The sequence below is a fragment of the Pseudorca crassidens genome, chromosome 4 (genome assembly GCF_039906515.1).
Source record: "Pseudorca crassidens isolate mPseCra1 chromosome 4, mPseCra1.hap1, whole genome shotgun sequence".
Classification (NCBI taxonomy): domain Eukaryota; kingdom Metazoa; phylum Chordata; class Mammalia; order Artiodactyla; family Delphinidae; genus Pseudorca; species Pseudorca crassidens.
This window is the reverse complement of record NC_090299.1, coordinates 1,944,068-1,959,326: the sequence shown is the minus strand read 5'-3', so window position 1 is coordinate 1,959,326 and position 15,259 is coordinate 1,944,068. Positions and strand designations below refer to the sequence as shown.

Here is a 15,259-nt window from a genome sequence, read left to right as displayed (position 1 = left end):
AAACGGAGCACATTCAATATTCCAGACATCCTGGGTCAGAGACATTCCCAGTGGTTACATTGTCAATGTACGTTGTGCTTCAGTTCCTGAGGACGATTCTCAGAATAAACTGAGATAGAGTATCTGGATGGAGGGGTCATCTAGTTCCCCTAAAGATGGACGGACTACCTTCACATCTCTCCTACTGAAGTAGACACTCAGTCTTAAAAGGAGTTCATTCTATGAGACTCAAGAATCATTTCTAGGGCTTTCCTGGTGGCGCAGTGGTTGAGAGTCCACCTGCCGATGCAGGGGACACGGGTTCATGCCCCAGTCCGGGAAGATCCCACATGCCGCGGAGCGGCTGGGCCCGTGAGCCATGGCTGCTGAGCCTGCGCGTCCGGAGCCTGTGCTCCGCAGCGGGAGAGGCCACAGCAGTGAGAGGCCCGCGTACCGCAAAAAAGAAAAAAAAAAAAAAAAAGAATCATTTCTACCCTCCCTTCTTGCCTGAAGCTCTATACAATAATAACCTGATTAATGGTATCACCTGAGAACAAGGTTGGCCTATTAACTAAAACATTTTCTAATCTTGGAAAGCATGGCTTAACCACAAAGTTCTTGCTAAGCTGCAAATACATACAGCTGTAACAAAACAAAAATATCTCTGCACATAGCTTTATTAAAAAAAAAAGAGTGGGAGTAGCTAGTAAACAGGACTCTTTATTGCCTTTCTGTGCCTTTCCCACTTAACATCTGCTTCTCCCTGGTCTATACACTGGAAAAGGAGGAAAGGAGAGGAAACGCACACTAACAGCATACCTATGTACCACACGCATTCAGAAGTTCTCTCACTGTGGCCTCACAACACTTCTAGTTAGACAAGACTGTTACTATTACTACTTCTGTTTCAACCAAAGAAAAAAATGAGTTCAGAGAATTTCACCAGCTTGATCCAGGGCTACACAGTTTGAGTGGCAAATTGCATCCAGACACTATATCCCTAATACCCAGCACTATACCAATAGTTGACAACTAACTTACTTCAGTGAGAATAAAATGCCTAATGCAGCATTCACATTTTTACAGCTTTACTGATATATATTCACATATCATAAAATTCACCGACTTAAAGTGTACAGTTCAGTGGGTTTTAGTATATACAGAGAGATGTGCAACCATCATCACGATCTAATTTTATAACATTTTCAACACCCAAAAAGAAACCCCACACACATTAGCAGTCAGTCCCCAATCCTATTCCTCCCCTCCCCTACCACCTCTGATTCTCTGGCTTCTTTCATTTAGCAAAACCTTTTCCAAGTTCATCCATTTGCAGCATGTATCAGTATTTCATTCTTTATTACCGGGTTTGTTTCCACTTTTCAGCTATTAAGAGTAATACTGCTACGGACATTCACATACCAATTTTTATGGGAACATATATGTTCTTCAGCATTTGCATTTTCAAAGGGTTTTCGCAACATTCTCTCCTTTGCATCTTATAACTGTTTCATTTTGTGAGAGAGAACTGAGGCTGGGAGCAGTTAAGTGACTTTGCCACCCACTGCTGGGTAACCCTCAGTGAACCTGCAGTAAACTCGCACCTTCTGGCTGAAGACCTGCTCATTCCTTACCACCACACTGCTTTGTTTCCTCCACAAGACATTTCAAGCAACAGCATGCGGATGAGAAAAACCGCCTGCTTTGCTGAGGAGCTCCCTGAATCATTCTCCGTAAGTCAGTGCAAAAGGCAAATTTAAACTAAGCCTTATCAGATGAAGAGAAGGGGAGAAAAAGGGTTTGAGACACGGTATTCTACAGGTGCCTCCCAGCGCTGGCCTCCTCCCCCCCATGGAAACACTGAAGGTTGCTACTGCAGGGTGCTGCGGAGGCACACGTGGAGTCAACACCCACTGTGCGCTGCCTCTGAGGGCACCCCGGTCCTGTCTGCATGTGCCTGCGGGCTCGATTCCCACATCAGCCTGAAGCTCCCAGGTCCCCACAGCTCCCAAGGCCTTGACGCAGAGCTAAGCTGTTCTGAAACGGGGACAGTATTTGGGGAGCATATACCGTCAGTCGTATAAACCCCCTTTTCCAACCTCCTCAAACAGTTCCTAGGCTTATAATATTTTTGGTAATAAGGTTCAGAAACATGGTTAATAATTATATTAATAATATATAACAGCCACTTACTAGGTAGCTTTTATGCATTTAATTCATTTAATCTTCACAATAACTGTGTAAAATAAGTACTGTGATTACCTCTATGTTACACGTCAACACTTTCTTATGTGGGGAATACATGTAGTTGGTGGGAATATAAACTGGCATAACTCCTTAGGAGGGTAATTTGGAAACAGCTATGGAAACTAAAAGTACAAATATCCTTGAACCAGGCAATTTCACTTCTGAGACTATATCTACAGATATACTTCAGAGTGCTCAAAGACAAAGAATATTAACTGAAAAAGTTTACAACAGTAAAAATCTGGAAACTAATACCTATCAATACAGCAGTGATTAAACAAATTGTATTGTTACGACGAAGTACCTGAGACTATTAAAGAGAACGAAATAGATTTATCTGTGCTGCTACGGAGTATTCGCCAAGATGTATTAAGGAGGAGTAAAATCAATATCATTACGCGTAACAATTTATTTTTTAAAGGAGGTATAGGTACACACCACCACTCTGGCTGTGTGCTCTTGGACAAGTTATAATACTTAACCCGTCTCACAGCTCCCTCATCTGCAAAATGGGACAACAACAATACTTCCCATGGAGTGCTCAATAAAAATTAACTGTGGCTATTATTAAACTTCATGATTTAATTATGACACTACTAATAATAACAATAATTTTGTCATTATTACATGGGCTCCACCAAAACAATCAATGTCATATCTACACTACCCAGCGCCAGGCCTTACCCAAGTATAGGGAAACGGGCAAACAGCACATGCTCTGCTTCCCCATCGAGTTCACAGCCCACGAGGGTTTTCTTTTCCAGATGTCTAGCCTACATGGCCTGCCCCCACCAACAGGCAACAAGAAACCATGTACAGTGAGACGGGTCTCTGCTGCCCAGATGCCTTCCCCCAAATGCACACAGATTCGATCTCTGATCAAACATCACCTCCTTAGAGAAGCCTACCTCCCTCCCCAATCTGGAACAGATCCTTGCTGCCACCATTCTCCATTCCCTTATCCTGTTCCCTTAACCAGTTACATGGTCTTCACAGCAGTTGTTACTATCTGACATTACAGTATTTCTTCATTACATAACCTCTCTTTCTAGAATATAAGTTCCCAAGAAAGGAAAATGTGTCTCATTCCCTGCTCTGTTCAGTGCCCAGAATAGTACCCAGAGTACAGTAGGTGCTCAATAACTATAGGTGAAGAGATGGGACTGCAAGTTAATGAAAGCTACAGAATGGAAAACATGCTTGCAAAATAACGTTTTAAAAATTACTGTCATTTTATCCTGGCAGACTACGTTCTCAAGACACTATTCAGTTAAAAGTTAAGTGACTTCCCTGGTGGCGCAGTGGTTAAGAATCCGCCTGCCAATGCAGGGGACACGGGTTCAATCCCTGGCCCGGGAAGATCCCACATTCCGCGGAGCAACTAAGCCCATGCACCACAACTACTGAGCCCGCGCTCTAGAGCCCATGCTCTGCAACGAGAGAAGCCACGACAATGAGAAGCCCACGCACTGCAACAAACAGTAGCCCCTGCTTGCCTCAACTAGAGAAAGCCCATGAGCAGCAACGAAGACCCAATACAGCCAAAAATAAAAACAAATTAATTAATTCAAAAATAAGTGTCCTCCACACTCCAGTCCTACTGTATTTAAAAATGCTATTCTTCTCCTATGTAGCTTAAATTCATACAAAATCATGTCAAAATATGCTCAACACTTTGAAGCTAACAGATATCAAAGACAATATTATACATTAGTCATAACACTTGTTTAAAAAGGTACTTCTGGAATAAATAAAGCTCAAAGGGCAAAACTGAGTTAAACTTGCTTCCCTTCATTCCTTCCAACTCAAGTTTCCTGCATGTAGGTCAGAACAAGCATTAACTATTAAACAGTTTTGTTAAAGTTTAACATTATGCTATGTTAAGATAACCTAAATATTTTAAGGAGCCATGTGTTAACCAGCAAGCACTGAACAAACTAAGCAAGTATTAGCATGTTTAATCTGTCTGCTACTTAACCAAATCTTAGATTCAATTTTTAAAACCTCAGACGATAGAAAATTCAAAAAAAGACATCCCTTCTACTTGCCAAAATAACTTGCCAAAGCATGGGGGGAAATAAAAAACAAAAGGATAAATATGATTCAAGGTAAAGTGCTGTTGTTGTTGTTTCACTAACTTTAGATTCTCAAGGAAGCTAGGAATTTAATATATTAAAAAGAAAAAGAAAATGTTGCCATTCACCATCTCCAACGCAGGAAAAATTCTGAAGTCCTACTGCTAACATAACAGAACAAAGCTTAAGAACGTTTATAGGAAGAAATAATGATTCAGAACCCAACAATGTAAAATTTACGATGTCTGAAATCCAATAAAAACGTACCCAACAAGCAGAGAAGCAGGAAAATATGACCCATATTGAAGAGATAAATCAATCAAACCAACCCAGGACTGAAAGAGGAGTTAAAATTAGTGGACAAGGCCACTAAAACAGTTAGTACAACTGTATTACATATGTTCAAAATCTCAAGTAGAGAGATGAAAACTATAAATATGATATGAATTGGACTTCTGAAGATGAAGGCTACACCATGTAAGATGAAAAATTACATTGAACAAGATCAATGATAGATTAAACATTGTAGAAGAGAGAGTAGTGAATATAAAGACAGAGCAACAAAAAACAACCAGAACAAAACATAAAGAGAAAAGACAAATAAATGAACAGAGCATCCGTGAGCTGTGGGGCAACTTTAAATGCTCTAACATGAATGGGACTGGAGTCCTCAAAGGCAACATGGAGAAGGAAACGTGAAAAAATAATGGCCAAAATTTTCTCAAGTTTGACAAACACTATAAACCCACAGATCCAAGAAAGCAACTCAATGAACCCCAAGCACAAGAAACATGAAAAAAACTACTGAATACAAAAGCATATCAAAATACTATAAAATTGCTCAAAACCAGTGATAGGGAAAATCTTAAAAGCAGCCAAAGAAAAACACATGTTATGTAGAAGAACAAACATAAGGATGACAGCAGACTGCTTGTAGGAGGTGATGCAAGCAAGAAGACAGTGAAGGGCTTCCCTGATGGTGCAGTGGTTAAGAATCCACCTGCCAATGCAGGGGACATGGGTTTGAGCCCTGGTCCGCGAAGATCCTACATGCCGCGGAGCAACTAAGCCCGTGCGCCACAACTATTGAGCCTGTGCTCTAGAGCCCGTGAGCCACAACTACTGAGCTCATGTGCCACAACTACTGAAGCCCACATGCCTAGAGCCCGTGCTCTGCAGCAAGAGAAGCCACCACAATGAAAAGCCCACACACTGCAGCGAAGAGTAGCCCCCCGCTCGCCGCAACTAGAGAAAGCCCACGCACAGCAACAAAGACCCCAACACAGCCAAAAAATAAATAAATTTATTAAAAAAACAAAAAACAGACAGTGAAGCAACATCTTTAAAGTAAAACTAAAAGATTTTACCCCAAGGTTTTGAGCTTCCAGACCTTTGGCTCAAATCTACAATTTTGTGTAGTAAGCTTCTGTGGCAACGGTACCTCTGAATTACAAGCATTACATTTTCTCAAACAGTATCATCTCATTTGGCAAGATGAGCTACAATATGCATAGCATCTGCTTTTTCAGTACAATGTTTCACACGCAAAAGGCATGAGATAAATAATTGTTGGGGGTGAATTTAAGAGAAGTTACTGCACCATCAGCAATGGTTCCTCTCTCCTTTTTGCCCCCAAGTATATTCTAAATATGTGATAATAAATCACACACTTGAGCAGCACCTATCACTTACAAAGTACTTTTTCATTTACTCATCATACAAATTCTTTGAAGTAGTTAAGGAAGGTATTATCATCACTGCACAAATGGGGAAACTGAAGTTCAGAAAAAGGGAAGTGATGTGCCCAAGGATAAGAGGTGGAGGAAGTGATGGAGGTAAGGATAGGAAAGGGGCTTTGCCATTTCTTGGGTTCTTCCTCTGGGCCAGGTTTAATGCTAGCTTAAGATTAATTTGGCAAAATTTACAGCAATATGGATGGACCTAGAGATTATCATACTAAGTGAAGTAAGTCAGACAAAGACAAATATATGATATCACTTATATGTGGAATCTAAAAAGATGATACAAATGAACTTATTTACAAAACAGAAACAGACTCACAGACTGCAAAAACAAACTTAGGGTTACCAAAAGGGAAAGGTCGGGGGAGGGATAAATTAGGAGTTTGGAATTAACATATACACTACCATATATAAAATAGATAATCAACAAGGACCTACTGTGGCACAAGGAACTCTACTCAATATTCTGTAATAACCTATATGGAAAAAGAATCTGAAAAAAAAGGATATATGTATATGTGTAACTGAATCACTTTGCTGTACACCTGATACTAACACAATATTGTAAATCAACTATACTCCAAAATAAAATAAAAATTAAATTAAAAAATATTAATTTGGCAAAGAAAGTTATACAGCTAGGTGTAACCAGGTGTTTCTAACTCCAAGTAGCTGTTACTATGGAACCACAGCTGAAATACATTAAAGGACAAACATGAAATATAAAAATTCATTCTGGGATAGAACTAGAATAATGAAGTTGAAAATTCTACTCAAAGAAGAGTAAAGAAGATTTCTTGAAGAATGAACAGTCTTTATTTCATTTATTATAATGGACAAAGCCCCCAGTGATAGCCCTGCAACCAATACCATGTGGCATCTCAGGACAGTATTTCTCCTACATAGTTCCTTACTGTAGACCAAAGCAGGATGCAACGAAAGAAAGTCCACTGGCAGACAAAACAATTAAGTCCAGGAGGCAGATGTCTAGTTTGATCTAATGATAAAATTTAAACTCCGGGCAGAAATCAGCAAATGATGCCCCGCCTGAAGCCAAATCCAGCCCACTGCCTGTTCTTAAAAGGGTCACAAGCTTTGATTTTTAAAGGCTAAAAAAAATTGTATGAAACATAAATATATGATAGACACGAAAATCAATTCAAATTTCAGCAACCATAAATAACGTTTTATGGGACAGTCATGCTCATTCACTTACATATCATCTATGGCTGCTTTCATGCAACAACAGCAGAGCTGAGTAGTTGCAACAGAGATCATACAGCCCTCAAAGCCTAAAATATTTATTATCTGGCCCTTTACAGAAAGTCTGTTAACCCCTGCTTTAAGGGAACAGATGAACCTTTAATAATTTGCCATGAACATTATTTCTCACAAATAAGCTCTTAAAAAATTAGGGCTTCCCTGGTGGCACAGTGGTTAGGAATCCGCCTGCCAATGCAGGATACACGGGTTCAAACCCTCGTCTGGGAAGATCCCACATGCCACAGAGCAACTAAGCCTATGCGCCACAACTACTGAACCCACGCTCTAAAGCCCGTGAACCGCAACTACTGAGACCAGGAGCCACAACTACTGAAGCCCATGCACCCAGAGCCCGTGCTCCGCCACAAGACAAGCCATCGCAATGAGACGTCCGCGTACTACGACGAAGAGTAGCCCCTGCCTGCTGCGACTAGAGAAAGCCCACGCACAGCATCAAAGACCCAATGCAGCCAAAAATAAATAAATAAATTTATAAAGAAGAAAAAAATGCCATTATCAGACAAGATATTTGTGTTGAATGTTCATTAAAAAGCAGTCATATCTTCTTGAATAAAGTATGGTACAACCACATAAAGGAGCACAATGCAACTGGAAGAAGGAATGAGAAATATGTCTATATTATAGTCTGGCATGGATGCCAAATGGTAAGTGAAAAAAAGCCTGGTGGGATTAGGGAAATGCACATCAAAACTACATCAAGATACCACCTCACACCCATTAGGATGACTATTATGGCTACTATCAATAAAAAGAAAACAAATGTTGGCAAGGATGTGAAAAACCTGGAGCCCTTCTGCTCTACTAGTGGGAATGTAAAATGGTACAGCCACTGTGGAAACCAGTACAGTGGTTCTCCCAAATTTTTTAAGCAGAATTACCATATGATCCAGCAATTCCACTCCGGGGTATATATCCCAAAGAACTGAAAGTAGGGTTTCAAAGAGATATCTGTACATCCATGTTTAGAGCAGCAGTATTCACAACAGCTGAAATGTGGAAGCAACCCAACTGTCTACTGAGGGCTGAATGAATAAACAAAATGTGGTATTTACATACAACGGAATGTTATTCAGCCTTAAAAAGGAAGAAAATCCTGATACATTCTATAACATGGATGAACCTCGAGAACATTATGATAAATGAAATAAGTCAGACAGAGAAAGACAAATACCGTATGGTCCCACTTATACATGGCATCTAAAAACAAAACAAGACAAAAAGCAATTCCTTAGTCGGTATTTTATAATAACTATAAATGGAGTATAACCTTTAAAAATTATTTATCACTATCTATAACTTATATAATATTGTACATCAAATTACTTCAATTAAAAAAAAAGAAAAAAGATCAAAAAAAAGCAATTCCTAAACATTGAAAGCAAAATAAAAAACGAACACTATGCATCCAGTGGTGGCAAAATCATGGAGTAACTATTCAAAGTGACTTTAAAACACGGTAATTTGACTACATATTCCAAATAAGGATGCAAAAAAACCTTAAATACTTTATATCAGTTGGTGGTAGTGTTCATATTACTCTTCTGATACTGAAATATGTACAGTGTGGGATAAAACAATGAGTAATTAGAATCAAGATGTTTGTCTTAGAAGAAAAAAAGGTACAGGTGCAAGATTAAGAAGGTTAAATAGAATTCTGTCCTCTTGCTTTACAACTAGAAGTATCAGTAATCCATGATGTGTGCACTGAAAAGACCTAGAAACAATGATCAACTTAGTAGCAATGAACAACTCCAGGGCACAGATTGTGATTACTAAATACTATGTTTCCATTAAAAGAAACCAAGGCCCATTGGAGAAATGATGATTCCAGGGCTGGGACAGAAAATGTACAAGGTGAGCCTGGTGCAGTTTGTCATACCAGAAAGAAGAGCAATCAAAGACCATTAAGAGTTGTGTCTAAAGGATTTAGGAGCCGATTTGAACAGATTCCTATTGGACAACGACGGAACAAGTTGAGCCTCAATAAGGGTCTACAATGAATTGAACCATATCAAATACGTTTAAATCCATGAGTTCACAAGAACACAAATACATATACACAATTCATTGGCTATTTTGGGGGGACACCAACTCATTATTTTGAAAACTAATAAAAAATGGAGCAGAATTAAGCATTTATCTTGCCTTTCCTTAAAGAGTTATAATTCAAGATAACCAAATTACGAAGGAGGGGAAATTACTCTTTATAGAAATATTCAGCTAATCAATGATGAAGTTATATAATTAAATTATCAACATTTTTTAATGCCTCATGAAATAATGACTCTAAACATTGAGCATCAAGGGCTCCTAACAAGAAGAAAGACTACTTACAGCAACATGGATGTACCTAGAGATTATCATACTAAGTGAAATAAGCCAGACAGAGAAAGACGTATGATATCATATATCACACATATTACAGCATATGATATCACTTTAGTGAAATCTAAAAAAATGATACAAATGAACTTGTTTACAAAACAGAAAGAGACTCACAGACTGAGAAAACAAACTTATGGTTACCGAAGGGGAAAGGGGGATGGGGTAAGATAAATTAGGAATTTGGGATTAACAGATAGTACTATGCATAAAGTAGATAAACAAGTGCCTACTGGATAGCACAGGGATCTATATTCAGTATCTTGTAATAACCTATATTGGAAAAGAATCTGAAAAGTACATGTGAATCACTTTGATGTACACCTGAAACACTGTAAATCAACTATATTCAATTAAAAAAAAAAGACTACTAATCCTTACCTGCCTACTAACCTATGAAGTCTTCTTGCCAAAAATAAATCAAACCTGAATCTGACTACTCCTTCAGCTCTAACTAAATTAGATTACATTTACAGCAAATTCTGTGTAAACTACAGAAGAATAAAATCCAGACTGTGTGTAATTCCACAGGACAAACCACCAATTTCAGCAACAAATAAATTACAAGAGATAACAAAAGATGGAGGAGCCTATGGATTAAAATAAGCCACAATGTATGAAGAGCATTTGGATCCTGATTCAGACTGTTAAAATCAAGAAAATTTCAACACTAGTTGGATATTTGAAGGTAATAAGGAATTCTGTGATAGTGATATCTGTATTTATCTTTTTAAAAAGATGTATATAGGGCTTCCCTGGTGGCACAGTGGTTGAGAGTCCACCTGCCGATGCAGGGGACACGGGTTCGTGCCCCGGGCCGGGAAGATCCCACATGACGCGGAGCGGCTGGGCCCATGAGCCATGGCCGCTGAGCCTGCGTGTCTGGAGCCCGTGCTCCGCAACAGAAGAGGCCACAACAGTGAGAAGCCCGCGTACCGCAAAAAAAAAAAAAAAAAAAAAAAAGTATATAGATATACATACAGAAATACTTAATGGCTAAAATGATATGACATCTGGGTTTGGGGGTACAGATAAAGCAAAACTGGCCATGAGTTAATAACTGCTGAAGCTGGATGAGGGTAAAGAGATGTTTACTATACTAGTCTCTCTACATGTGTGGGAAGAATTAAACATGTAAAAATAAATAAACAAGTCCACATACTCAGCAATAAAAAGGAACAAAATTGGGTCATTTGTAGAGACACAGATGGATCCAGAGACAGTCATACAGAGTGAAGTCAGAAAAAGAAAAACAAATATCGTATATTAACGCATATATATGGAACCTAGAAAAATAGTACAGATGAACCGGTTTGCAGGGCAGAAACAGAAACACAGAAGTAGAGAACAAACGTATGGACACCAAGGGGGGAAAGTGATGGGGCTGGTGTGATGAATTGGGAGACTGGGATTGACATGTATACACTAATAAGTATAAAACAGATAACTAATAAGAACCTGCTGTATAAAAAAATAAATACAATAAAACTCAAAAATTCAAAATAAATAAATAAATAAACAAGTCCAGTTAAACTCTAAGTTTCACATAATAAAAATGTCTTTTTTATATTAACTGTCAAACTGTTAAAAAATTATGATGATCAATAAAATTTTAACACTGGCTGGATATTTGATTATTTTTAATTTTTTTAAAGTATCTTTTAAAGCATTTCAGTATTTTCTGATTCAATACAAGGACTACTTGAAAGAACTAAAAACTAATAACCGATCTAAAGAAACAGTTTTTATAGTAAAATCAATAACAAAAAACTGAATACCAAACAAAACCTTACCAATATCGGATAGCATCAAAGAGTTAAAGGAGAAACGGTGAGGAGTATAAATTATATTTTAGAAAGGAAACTATCCCACCTTTTGGAGACTGGGTGGAATTTAGATTCCTGTCATTCAGTGAGCCTCTGTAACTAAAACCACACAAGCAGTAAAACAAATCATACCATTTGTCCTGCTGTAACCCACGTCAAAACTCTGAAAAGGGCTTCCCTGGTGGCGCAGTGGTTGAGAGTCCGCCTGCCAATGCAGGAGACACGGGTTCGTGCCCCGGTCCGGGAAGATCCCACATGCCGCGGAGCGGCTGGGCCCGTGAGCCATGGCCGCTCAGCCTGCGCGTCCGGAGCCTGTGCTCCGCAACGGGAGAGGCCACAACAGTGAGAGGCCCACGTACTGCAAAAAAAAACAAAACAAACAAAAAAAAAACTCTGAAAAGCAGTTGGGACTGCCAAAACCATCCACTTCTCTAAATAACAACTTTACTATGGAATATTACTCAGCCATAAAAAGAAACGAAACTGAGTTATTTGTAGTGAGGTGGATGGACCTAGAGTCTGTCATACAGAGTGAAGTAAGTCAGAAGAGAAAAACAAATACCATATGCTGACACATATATATGGAATCTAAAAAAAAAAAAAAAAAAGGTCATGAAGAACCTAGGGGCAAGACGGGAAGACGCAGATCTACTGCGTCTTCTGCGAATGGACTGGAACAGATCTGCAAATGGACTGGGAACAAAGTGAGAGAGTGGCACGTACATATATACACTCCCAAATGTAAGACGGCCAGTGGGAAGCAGCCGCATAGCACAGGGAGATCAGCTCGGTGCTTTGTGACCACCTAGAGGGGCGGGATAGGGAGGGTGGGAGGGAGACGCAAGAGGGAGGGGATATGGGGATATATGTATACATATAGCTGATTCACTTTGTTATACAGCAGAAACTAAAACACCATTGTAAAGTAATTATACTTCAATAAAGATGCTAAAAAGAAAAACCAACTTTACTATTCTAGTTTAACCCACAGTCAGAATACTAAGATTCTGGATTTTAAAAAGTAATTTACACGTGGGCTGGCACCTGCCCATTAACTAAAGACTGCAGTTATTACAATCCCACCCTCATACAATTCACCCTCTTTGCCTGGGATGCCCTCCCCTCTTTGCTGCCTGCTGAACCCCAGCTCACTGACTCCGACTCGTTTTCACTGGGGGCTTCTACTGATGTGTTCAGCAAAGAGGACAGCAGCCTACTTCCTATCCCCATTAAGATTTAACCTATTTTTCACCCGCAAAAAAACCTTTCTGTAACAACTTATCAGCACTGCACACCGCTCTCAGCTATGTTTTTGGTTCTTGGGGATAGGACAAATTGCTTTATGTCATTTAGGCATAAAATCATATGGTCACACCACCAGCCGTTGGAGGTTAACCAAAATACTTACTTTAAGGTAAGACTGCATGAAGTGAACACAAAGACCTGGTAAATATCTTGAGCCATGAATTACAAGAGCAAAAATAAAAGTAATTGCTAAAGGCAGAGACCCTCTGACACCCCCCCCCCGCCCCACTAAAAGAAACGAAAAAGAAAGGAAGGAAGGAGAGGGCGAGATGACCAACAGCTCCTTCTCTAATAAAGTTGCAGGACAACCCTATTACCATCCGTAGGCAGATATGGCTTTTGTTTGGGCAGAAGCTGTCGTTTTTTCAACAACACGAGAGCAGACGGGCAGAACCCGGATGCCCGCGTCTATCTGCGTCTGTGCTCGAACCCTGGAGCCGTCAGCCCTGCGGGCCACTGACCCGGCGGCCGCGAGCACCGCGCTGACCCAACGTCCGGCCCGGATCCTCCTTTCCCACACGGGCGCCCGAAGCCCACCACCCAGTCCACCGACGAGCTGCCCAGGCGCTCCCACAGACTAGCCCGTGCGACGAAGGGTCTGCAGGGCGTCGGCCCCTCTGCGCCAGTCAAGGCCGACGGCCGAACGACGGGGACCCCACCCCCGCCCGCCCAGGACAGACCCCCGGGGCCGCCTCCACCCTCCGCGCCGCCGCCACAGGCCCCGCCGCCCGGCCTGGAGCCCCGGGCCTGCCGCCGTCCTGCACACGGGCCTCACCTCAGAGTCGAATCGCGGGCAGCGGACAGGCTACCAGCTCTGAGCGCGGCCGCCGCCCGTCGCTCCGGCTCCGCCCCCTGTCCGCCGCGCGTACCCTGCCGGCTGCCCCCACCGGCCTGCCCGGCCTCCCGCCCCCTCAGCCCTCCGCTCAGCCCCAGAAGCCCGAGCTGGGTGCGGCCTGAGGCGCCGCAGCCCAACAACGCACCACCCCATAGGCCCAGCCCTTGCTGCACCTCCCAGCAACGCGTGCTGCTATTGGCTGAGAGAGGGCGGGAGAGGTGGGGTGGGGCCTGGGCGGGAGGGGTTACAGCCTCTGGCCACCGCTTTTCCGGGGACGGACTTCGGGGGCCGCGCCCTCCCCCTGCGGACGAAGCAGGGTCCAAAGAGTGGGGACGGCCAGTTGCAGCCCCTCATGCCTCGTCGCTGAAGCAGGCCGGGCCGTCGTGCCAGCGGCGCCCGCTCACCCAGAGCCGCTCCGTCACTCATTCATTGTTGCTGGTCAGGCTCGTGGAGGTCTCCTGCGGGCCAAATTCGTGCGATGCGCAGGAGAGCTTACCAAAGGGTAGTTTGCAGGCCCTGCTCAGCCTGAGGCTGGGGGCCTCTCCCTGCCCTCCTCGCCCACTCCTCCAGCGGACGGACCCTGCCCCCTGCCCCCTGTGCCCAGCCCTGTGCTGGTCTGCATCCAGAAGCCCTTGCCAGGGTGCCCGGGACCACGGGCAAAGTTTGGGGTCGGGCTGGCAGCCAGGCGGGGCCCGAAGAGCGGGGCCTGTGGATCCCGATAAGGCTCCATCGACGCGGCCGCTGCCTGATGCCTGGAGCCTGGCCTGCTGATGCTGCTTGAAAGAGCACAGTCACTGCTGCAGAACCAGGGCATTGGTGAGACCAGGCCACCTGCCAGTGACCTGAAGGCAAGACTAGAGATCACATCAGCACCTGCCCCAAAACTGCCCCTCCTTGTCTCATCCGAGTCCCCAAAAGACCCGGGAGACATATGGGCTAGCTCCCTTTATACCCATAGAAAGTTGAGGCCCAGAGCTGAGCAATGGAAGAATAGTGTGGAATCCAGACCTTCCCTCCCAGCAGGGTCCCCTTTGGCCTTATCCACAGAGGGTCGGGGATACTGTCTATGGATAATAGACAGTAACCTCTGATCTCCTGGACACTGGCTTTTCTCAGAAGACTTTTCTGACAAGACTCCACAATTCTGCATCTATCACTTCTGTTTCCCTTGCACCCAGCAACAAGGCCTGGCCCACAAGAGGTGTCAGTGGGGGCTTGCTGGAAGGAGGAAGGGAGGAGTAGAAGACGACTGAGCATGTTAAGTAGAGACATAGAAGATACAAAAAAGACCCAAGTCAAACATAAAGGTGAAAAACAATGTCAGAAATGAAGAATACACTGGGTGAGATCAACAGCAGATTAGACCCAGGGACTTCCCTGGTGGTACAGTGGTAAAGAATCCGCTTTCCAATGCAGACTCCGTGCTTCCACTGCAGGGGGTGTGGGTTCAATCCCTGGTCAAGGAACTAAGATCCCACATGGCCACGGGGCAACTAAGCCTGCGCACCACAACTACTGAACTCGCATGCCTCAACGAGAGAGCCTGCATGCTGCAAACTGTAGAGCCCATGCACTCTGGAGCCC

General features: G+C 42.6%; 1 protein-coding gene across 11 annotated transcripts in view; it reads right to left on the bottom strand.

Moving 5' to 3' along the window:
- ADD1 (adducin 1) overlaps window positions 1-13,773 on the bottom strand; it is a 76,488-nt gene extending 62,715 nt beyond the window's left edge. For 10 of the 11 annotated variants that reach the window (XM_067734915.1, XM_067734918.1, XM_067734917.1 and 7 more), the window contains exon 1: window positions 13,616-13,773. The gene's annotated coding sequence lies outside the window, so the exon portion shown is untranslated. Of the gene's footprint in view, window positions 1-12,943; window positions 13,055-13,615 lie in introns of those variants that run through there. The other variant, XM_067734916.1, reaches the window with a different exon arrangement.
- Between the last annotated feature and the right edge of the window lie 1,486 nt (window positions 13,774-15,259).